Source organism: Lycium barbarum, chromosome 2 (genome assembly GCF_019175385.1).
Source record: "Lycium barbarum isolate Lr01 chromosome 2, ASM1917538v2, whole genome shotgun sequence".
Taxonomy (NCBI): domain Eukaryota; kingdom Viridiplantae; phylum Streptophyta; class Magnoliopsida; order Solanales; family Solanaceae; genus Lycium; species Lycium barbarum.
The window spans coordinates 18800842-18811527 of record NC_083338.1 but is presented as its reverse complement, the minus strand read 5'-3'; the positions used below and the strand labels follow the sequence as shown (position 1 = coordinate 18811527).

Here is a 10686-nt window from a genome sequence, read left to right as displayed (position 1 = left end):
TTCTTGACCAGATTGACTTAGAACGATGTTCCCTTCTAGGGTCAGATGATTGTGAGGAGAGCTTTCAAAAGCTTAAGCTTCTTTTGACTACTGCCCCGATCTTGGCATTACCCGTGAAGGGTGAGGATTTCGCTGTCTATTGAACCAGCAACTGATCCGGTGGGCTGGGCTGAACCACCTGGACCACCCCTAAACGGACACTCCCTCATGAAATGGCCTGGACGGCCGCAAGCAAAGAAAGCATCCGTACCAAAATGACATTCCCCGAAATGGGGCCTACCACAACGAGAACACCGAGGCAAAGGTGGCCTCGTCTGACCGGAACCTCTGTCCACCCACGAGCCCCTGGCCCTGGAACTCTGACCTACTCCTGTGTGCCCAGTACTATCGAATCGCCTGCTCGTGAACTGTGGAGGCATACTACGGGTTGGCCGAGAAATGTATCTGCTGTGCTGCTGCTGAGGCTGGCCACCTCGAGACTCCATAAAATATCCAGCTGATCTAGCCCTCTTGGGCTACCTCTTATCACGATCTTCATCGGGCTGACGCCCTCTATGTCGATCCTCCATTCCTTGTTCGTATGCCTGCAACCGTGCAATATCCATTCCGGACTGAGATGCCACCGCCATACAGCTATCCACCAAATAATGATCCAGTCCCATCACATATCGGTGCATCCTATGAGTCATATCGACTACGATGGTAGGTGCATATCTGGCCTGGGAGTCAAACTCTAGGCTGTACTCCCGAACACTCCGGCCCCTCTGTCTCAGCTGTAAAAATCTGTCAACCCTTGCTCGCCGCATCTCGGGAGGCAGAAAATGGCCGAGAAAGGCGACTGTAAACTCGTCCCACACAGCTGGAGGGGCATCCTTGCCTCTGGACAGCTCCCAAGACTCATACCAATTAACCTCTACATCACGCAGTCTATATGAAGCCAGCTCGACAGACTCAGTCTCAGAAGCTCTGACTAATCTCAGCGTACGCTGCATCTGTCGGATAAAGTCCTGGGGATCCTCCTCGGGCTTTGACCCGTAGAACTCCAGAGGATTACAAGTCAAAAAGTGGCGAACTCTTAAGTTGTCATGTCTATCCACATAATCAGCCCCTGGCCCAGGCATGTGAGCCTGCATTGCTACTAATCTCGTCAGCAACTGTAGGACATCTCTCATCGCCCTATCCTCCTCCCCTGGCTGAGGAGCTGGAGGCTCGGGCGCTGGAGCCTCTGGAGCTACTGGTGGAGCCGCCTCCTGATCCACAGCGGTAGCGGCTGCTGCTCCAGGATCCTTTGATGATGATAGCGTAGCAGAGCCCGCTGACTGGGGCATAATCTCGGGCATAGTCTAAGCACGGGCCCGAGTAACTCACTGAGCCTGACTAGTCTCTCCAACTGCTGCTGACTTGCCCTTCTGGGCAGCTGTCGCTTTTCTTGGAGGTATCGCTAAAAACATAACATTTCGTCAGAAAGGAACCGTCCTAATAATACAGCTCTATCGCACGATCTAAGATCGAAAGAAAGGCTACATCCTAAATGTCCTGTAGCTTCCTGTTTATAGATGTGGTGCACAACACACCGATAAACAAGACTCTACTAGACACGGCCTGTAGACATTCCGAGGACAAACCGCTCTGATACCACTTTTGTCACGACCCAACCCCGTGGGCCGTGACTGGTGCCCGAGCTGGACACCCGTACACACCTACTTACCAATCGACATATCCATATCTTATTCATATCCATCCTATATTAATTTATACCGATATTAATCTGAAGAAGGTCGCATATAACATACGTATCATACAGAAGCCGCTAAGGTTATCATGGAACATATCATCCAGAGCATATACATAAGCATATATAGATACAAGCCGTTAAGGCTGTCATAACAAATAGGACCGCTTAGACGCAAATCACAGACATAGCCGAACAATAACAACCCATGACCCACATATATGTCTACAGGCCTCTAACAAACAAAATAGAACCATATGACGGGACAGGGCCCCGTCGTACCCCTAAAATAGTCATATATACATAAATGTGTACAACAGCAAGATCTGTACCAAAAGTGTGGGCTTCGGAATGAGGGAGCACTCCAAAGCAACAGAACAGATAGCCTAAGCTGTCGGGTCACTCACACGAACGTCTGTACCTGTGGGCATGAAACGCAGCCCCCGAAGAAGAGGGGGTCAGTACGGAATATGTACTGAGTATGTAAGGCATGAAACACAACTGGAAAGATCATAACTGGGGTAGAGATTCCGGGAGTCAAGTATCATAACAAAGAAACCATTGTACCTGTGCAGTACGTAACAGAATCAAATGTTCTCATATCACGTACCGTACCCGGCCCATCCTGGGACTCGGTGAATGAAATCATGTCCTTATGTCATCATGAAAACATGTATACATATACCGTACCCGACCCGTTATGGGACTCGGTGATCAAAATCATGTCGTCCCGCTTTCATATCATCATGCATGCATATACATATACATATACATATACATATACATACCTTACCCGGCCCTTGAGGAACTCGGTGAAGTCATACCGTACCCGGCCCATTAAGGGACTCGGTAAAAGAAATCTTGTGCACATATACCGTACCCGGCCCATCATGGGACTCGGTGCCATAATCATATCATCATATACATATACCATACCCGGCCCTCTAACGAGGGGATCGGTGAACAATGCAGAGGAATACGCACGATAACATATCCTGGCCCGGGCTCAGTGAAGGACATACTGAGGCTTGCACGAACAGAGTAGTGCGAAACCATATGCACGTAAATCAAGACTCGATAGACAAGTATACTTATCGACATCTGAAGGCTCAGAAACAAGTTTCAGATCAATCAGATTTAGTATAAGAAAGTTATGAGCGTTTGAAGTACAGAAGCTCTTACGAACATTTCAGAAGCCATTTTTGGAGAATCGAAGCGACAATCATATCAAGTATCTTTCGGATATCGTATAGATCAAATCAATTATAGATTTTGGAATCATGTGTACATATCAAAGTGTATCAAAGACTTAGCAGAATAATCGAACGTACTATCATTTGGGAGTCAAGACATAAGCCATATCACTTATCTTTCGAATGCCAATTCGGAAACATATCAAACAAACTTCGGACATTATGGATACACATCAAGTCATATGAAACAGCTTATGGAAATCAAGAACATTAGCCATCCTAGTGGCTCTAAGAGTAGGAATTTCTTTTCAATCATACATATACGTCATTTATTCGTTCCATCAAGATCATGCCAAAAGAAAGAAAGGTAAGCCTTACATACCTTGCCCGCTTTCTATGCTAATACGAACTTAAGTCCTTCGCTTCGCAAGATCTACAACAATATTCATATGTACCAAACATTAGCCATAAACACTTAGAGTTCAATTCTAAACTAACACTTAATCTACAGAAATTTTGGCAGCATTTCCCCTGTAAATGCAACATCCCCGAGAATTCAACTCAGCCAAACATACAACAACAAATCCGAGAATTTAACTCGGCCAAAATATCGATAACAATACCAACAATTATTCACACAATACCCACAATCAATTCAAAATGCATTCTAACATTAACAACTTCTTTCTACAAACTTTGACGACTTTCCATTTACGTTCAATTTATAGTGGCTTGCATATTCAAGTTCAAATCCGCTACCATTCAAACAATATTCAAAAATACTTCAAACAATCCGTACAATATTCAAATAATCCAACCCATATGCTATGCCACCCGACATCTTCCAATAAGAACAATAACAACACATTTTCTTCCTTCAATTTCATAAACTTCACCAACAATTCACACACTAACAACATTGTTTTCCATAATTACAAGAAGACTATATTCAATTCACATTAACTTCTAAAATAACTTTCCAACCCTCACAACTTCACTAGAATCATTAGGCATCCATTTTCATCATAGATTCCATTACAACAACAACCAAAATGCTAAGTAAAATTTGTCCCTTATTCCTACACACACACACGGCCACCCACATACATATACACGGCCACACACAACATCCATATTTTTATGAATTTCATTCATTCCCACATACCACAACATACAAAACCATCCATAACATATAAAAGAATATTAAATCTTACCTTATTCCTTCAATTTCTCACTTGGCTAGGGTGGTGAACTTGCAACAATAAGAGGGATTCTTGCTTCCACAATTATACCACGTTAACGAGGACCCTTGAATCAGTAGAAATACTAGAAAAAAATATTTTTTTGGATCAAAATTCTTGGTCTTCAATTCTTGGTCTCTTGGCCGAATAGGGTACCCCTTTGTTTTCTCTCAAAGTTTCTTGAACTTTCTCTATGTTGAAGATAAATTTGTCATCTTTCTTTACTTATTTTGAACTCCAACATGGGCCTTGGCCCATCAAGGTGGACGGCCAAATGGTCCCTTAATTTTCCAAGCCCACTTTTTTTTTTTTTGGTCTTGCAATTCATGAAAAATAATTTTCCAAATTCCAAATTTTCCCTTAGCCTTCCTCCGTATTTCTATGAGTCGTCTTGCGAATTTCCCTTTTTACCCCTAACCTTTCTTAACATTTCCACAGCCATAACTCCCATAAACAACTTATGTGCTAAACAAAATTAAAAATAGCTTGGCTTTTAACTTCCCGCAATTATCTTGAATTATCCGAAAGTACAAAATGCGGAATATAACAGTCAGGTCATGGCATTTTCCTTCTTTGTAACGATAACTCAAAATCCCACCTCCTATGGTGTAAGGTCCAGGAGTGTGACCATTACCTCACCCCACGCTGTTCATGGACAAACGGTGATTTAATTAGTATCTAGTGTAACGACCCGTCCGGTTGTTATTTAATAATTTGCGAACGCATGCCCAATCTAGGTGTATGATCGCAAATAGTAAGCCCCATGGGGTGTTTTAAGGATTAATACTGGGAAAAATCAATTTCGAAAAGAGTTAAAAGTCGTAGGCCCGGGGCAGGAAGTGGACAGCTATAGCGGTCTCGCAATAGCGAGACTTCGTCTGCCGCAGCGGACCTGGCAAGGAAGTGACGCATTTTTTTGTTACTCAGTTTATATTTCACCCTCCTTTTTAATAAAAAAACCCTCCAAGGCTACTATTAGGTCTTCACAAGAAGAAAAACCCTTGATAACAAGAAAAGAGGATTTTCCCAATGTTCTCCACATCCTTCCCCACAACTATCATCTCCCATGGATTCGGTTAAGGTCCAGGAAGGCGAGTAATTCATGGGAATTCAAATAGTTGTTCGTCATCAAGGTAGGTTATGATTTACTTGAGTTAAACTTTAATTAGTGAACCGTAAATACATTTAGAGTTGACGGGAGTTTGCATGATTAGGTTTTCGGACACGGAGTTTGGATGGATATATTCAAAAACCTAATGAATTTTATGTGTAAATAGTAACTAAGGTAACAATGAGTATTTATTTGAGTGTTGAGTGCTTCCATCGTTGAGGGTTATGTGTTACGGGATTGAAAGTGATTATTCATCATGGCTAGAAAGGGGTATGTCGTTGTTTAGAATATGTATTCCTAGGTGTATTTGATTTTCGTCTTATTTCCAAGGATATTAAAATATTCATATGATGGTCATTCTTGATGACAAAGAGGATTGTATTGGGAGGACTGAAGGAAGGCATAGTAGTGCTACGCCCATCAAGGGCATAATTCATGACATTATTTTCATTCATTGGCATCATTACATACATTACATATGGTAATGAGGTAATACATGGAGCAGAAAGTCAGAGGATGTGCCAGTTATGTTATCCTGTCATAAGGACGAGTTGGGTTGAATGAGGTACTATTTCACAACCAATCATTGGTAGTACTGTAAAGGTAAGTATATCTATATGATGTTATGATGTGGACCGCGTTCGAGGTTCTTTCCGGACCGGAGGATTTATGGCTGGGTCCAATGAGTATCCGACACGAGTGGTACATGGACATCATGGGTCCCCTGCAGGTTATGACTACTGAGCAATGACATCAGTTATAGTGTATGTACAGCGTGATTGGGCCCTTTCATCGCATCTGCATTGCATTACATTACATACTGCTAAGTCCTTATATGTGTGTACTGTTAGTCTGTTATATTGCATTGTGCATCTCCTGTGATTTTGTTGAGTTTGTGTGAGGTGGTGATTATTATGAAGGTAAGTGTAAGAACGAATTCTAAGTGATATGTTTGTCCCATGGGTGCATCAAATCTTAGTAAGTGAACTCGATATAAAGACTCTACGACTAAAAGTTAGGAATTAGATGTTAGCGTAAATGAGGAGACGAGATTTAGTTAATTGGCTTATGGGAAGGTGGAATGGGACTTCAATGACTAGTTAGATAATTGGCATTTCTCTCGGTATAAGAGAAGTGAATAACTGGGAGTAGAAAGGTAAGTTTGTGACGATATGTTAATCTATTCGGAGAGACTTAAGGGTAGTTGATTTATCTGCTTATCTTATTGACTTTATATTGTGTTGCGTGAACTAATCTTAGTTGACCTATGATGCTTACCAGTACGTGTGGTGTACTGATACTACTCTTGCTACATCATTTTTGGGTGTAGGCATGTTGCAGGTTTAAGTTGAAGTTTCTTCGTATGGATTACCAGGCATTCTCCTACAGCCTCGCTCATCTCACTCTAGGCAGAGGCTGGGTCATTTATTTTGTTTTCCTTGTGTAATAGGAGCTCTTGTACCGGTCTAGACTAGAGCCCAGGAAGTTTTTAAGTTTTTCTTGTATCTAAACAGAGTCTTTATGAGCTATTACTTTTTAATCCTTGTGATCCTTAAGAAATTGTTAATTATAAACTGGCTAAATATTTGGTTGGTTGGTAAGGGTTCGCCTACTAGATTAGTAATATGGTAGGTGCCCGCACGACCCGTAAGTTGGGGTCGTGACACATATCATATAGGCACCTAAAGCTAATTTGTCTCATCAACAAGTCCTACAATACAAGTTAATACTCAAACAGTCCTGTAATGACCTCTGTGTCCTCTAAACAACTAGAGCTAAATCTCTGTATTCAAGTATACTGCCAAAGTGAACTTATTCAATCCTCATTAAGACCTTGAACTATTCAACTTGGATCATTACCGTTTTCTAGAAATATCATACTTGCCAACAGGTTTAGCATTAATCTAGAAGGTTACTAAAGTCACTAATGTCTATCTAAAATTCTTGATGAACTTTAAGCACCACTAAGACAACAAATTACCACTAATCAAACAAAAACAAACTTAACAGCAAATCAAGGTATTATCACATTACAAAACTACTAAAACTAACAAAATAAATAACTAGATTAAAGGGCTATCTTTTTTATGTGCAGTCGTGTACAAGAATGGATTTGAAGACCCTTTGTGCTTCCAAATCCAACACTCAGCCACACAAAGCACAAAGAAAATAAATTTTAGAACTAGGAAGACTTCAACCTTAAAGTTAAAGCCTAAAATTATACTGGTAAGCTCAAGTTTCAACTTTTCAAATTCAAATCTCAAGCTTTTAGTATTATGAAACTTGTGTAATAGTGAGGGTTGGGATTCTATTTATAGAACCCCCAAGTTATCCCAAACCTTTGAGGCACCAACGTGGCACAACCCAATTTTTGTGTGTAAAAACATTTGTATATAGATTCAGCGATTAGGATTGAAGAAAACAAAACATATACAGTTAGATTCATCTAGTTCTAAATCGATCTGTGACATTACTTCAAGAGCAAATAGGAAGTAAGCTTTGAAAATTCGAAAACAACAGCAACAACGTCATAACCTGTACGTTTTAACCGAGAAAAGTGAAAAATAAGAGTGTAATTTACCTTGCGGACATTGTTTGGATAAAAACGAGTGGGAACATTAAATTTTTTTCCACAAACAAACACACACAACTGCACCGCCTCTGAACCCCTCTGTGTCTTTACCATTTTAGGCGAAGAGAGAGAAGAAAGTGAGACGGAGCTCTCTAGGGTTTCACCGAAGAGGAAAGGGATAGAGAGGGGATAAGGAAAAGGGGGTGTTTGGCGTGAGGAAAAAATGAGAATGGTGAGGGGTGTTACCCCTTTTAGCCCGATGTGAGCGTTGGGCCAGGTCAGTCCAATGTAATGGATTGGGCTCGGTCCGTAATTTAAAGAAAAAGAAAGGGGTCCTGTATATTATATACGTATATACACATATATTAAGCCTATAAACGTACATAAAGGGCAAATGGGTAAAACAAAAGATGGGTAAAAATTAAAACATTGATCGTTGACCATAATATTCTAATTATAACCAATTTAGGACGTAATGAACGTACTAATTAATTTAAAATGCGGCTAATCAAGTAAATGAACTTACTAGCAAATACAATCTTAATTGATTGTTTAATTATGACCATTTTTTAGCTTAATTAGTCTACTAAAGTTTAATTACATTAATGACCTTAATTAATTTGAGTCCAAATGGATTTGGCCATTTCAGCTAAGGCCGTTGAAAGGCTAATTTTACAAAATGACCCCAATTGCTTTAACCATGAATTGATTAATTCAATCGGGGCCATAACTAAATCAATTAAACAATTAAAAATCAGTTCGCAATAATGCCCCTCTAATTGACTAATTATTCTAATTAGATAGTATAAAAATTATAATTAATTTTAACAAATTATGCCAATACACAAAAATTAAGGATTGAGGGGCAAAGTGGTAAATTCTTTTAATTACTCAAATTCCTTGATTAAAGGGAATACTATATTTGCTAATTTTGATTTTTGACAATTTAAAAAATTAAATAAATAATTATTTAAAGTTGATTTTCTTTGATTAAATCTAACAAATATCCTATAAATGTCATAAAATATACCAATTAATTTCCAGATGGTTTCTAATATTATAGAAACTATTTCACCAGTCGAAAGGGGTGAATATTGACCAAAATAATTTTATAAAAATAATTTTGACCCTTTTAAATGCATGATTCACTTTGTTTGTCATCCAATAACTCTGAGTAATTAAAATAATTATGGGAGTTCAAAAATTAGGTGTCAACAACTACGACCTTTATACTATGTTTTCCTTCACTTTAAACCATTAAAATCCTCCAAAAACAACTAAATAACAAAGTCAAGATAAAAGAACGTACCTTATACTTGAAGAACATTAGCCAAACCAACTTACTCCAAAGCTTATTCACCACAACTTCATCTAGAAGCAAGAACCAACACTTTCTACGTAAACGTAGTACTCTTGCCTTCGCACACATTCTCCGATTTACCCTTCTTCCCATTAAAGGTTTCATATCATGGAACATCCTTAACCCTGATTTCAATCCATAAAAATCTCTAAAATACTCAAATTAATCCAACAATGTAGGAACAGTACCTCATCCATTTTCGTGTCTTGCCTCATATATTTTTTCTAAAATAACACAATCAGTATTGAGATAGCCATAAGCATAACCAAGAACATCTTAGACTTACTTTTGGCAACGAATTTAACATGAAATTCAAAAGTGGGTCCTTTCGTGATTTTCTTCAATCAATCCGCAATACCGTAGACATGCAGTCTTTCGCAATTCTGAAATGTCATTGGTGCGGTGAAGTGTGATTCTCTTGGGGATCTCTTAGAAATCTTGTAGAGCTTCTGGGTGTTTTAAGAGGGTGAAGAGTCATTCTCAGTTGATGTATAGAGAAAATGAAACACTCAATAGTTTATAACGTCTCACGTCTTAGTAATCTCTTATCACATATCCTTGTGGTCATGCCCTGAATATGGGAAATATCCATCCCTTCTTGCAATGAAGCTGTCAAGCAATCTTTGAACAAATGTGGCCCTAAGACACTCACAAATCTATGTACTCTACCTCCCATATCGGCTACCATAGAGGGAGCATACCGGGCCAATGAATTGAAATGGAGACTATACTTCCAAACACTCATATTCCCTTGCTTTAGATTAAGAAACCTGTCAGCACGGGCCTTTTGAACCTCGGGTGGTAAATAGTAACGAAGGAAAGCATCTACAAATTCCTGCCAAACCGGGAGGGGGGGGGGGGGGGGGTGCATTTTCCTTCCTCGAAGATATCCAATTATTTTACCATAGGACCACTACATCCTGGAGTCTATAAGATGCCAGCTCCACCGGCTCAGTATCCGAAGCATGGATGATCCTCAACGTCCTCAATTCTCATCTATAAATCCTTGCGGGTCTTCATCTGGCTTCAACCCGAAAAATTCTAGGAGATTTAAACTCATGAAATCACGAGCCCTTGCACTAGTGGCTCTATCACCGGGACCCGCACATTGTCGTTGAGCCTGAGCGTCAACTAACTGAGTCAATAAATAAATGGCCTCGGTTCTCTGTTGCCCCGAAGAACCCGATGGAGGAACTGGAGGCATAGAAGCTAGAGCTGAAGTCCCTCATTGTTCTTCTACGATAGGCGGAGTGTGAGAAGTATTGGATGGAACCTCATTATGGGATTCACCTTCTTCTACATTCATTAGCGGCTCCCTTTCCACCCGCCTTTCTATCGTAGCCTTGCCCTTCTAGGCGGCTGTGGCTTTTCTCTTTACCGGCATCGCTGAAATCATAACGCACAATTAGAGGAAAGAAAACCATATAACATAGCACTATCGCACAATCTAATAAGAAGAAGAATGATCATTTCCTTG

At 40.1% G+C, this 10686-nt stretch overlaps 1 long non-coding RNA gene across 1 annotated transcript; it reads right to left on the bottom strand.

Moving 5' to 3' along the window:
* Positions 1-1902: 1902 nt before the first annotated feature.
* LOC132629379 (uncharacterized) lies at positions 1903-8044 on the bottom strand. The gene is made up of 3 exons (XR_009578209.1): positions 7859-8044; positions 3308-3358; positions 1903-2153 (listed from the first exon to the last, which is right to left on the bottom strand). It is a non-coding gene; the product is annotated as an uncharacterized LOC132629379 (long non-coding RNA).
* Positions 8045-10686: the final 2642 nt, after the last annotated feature.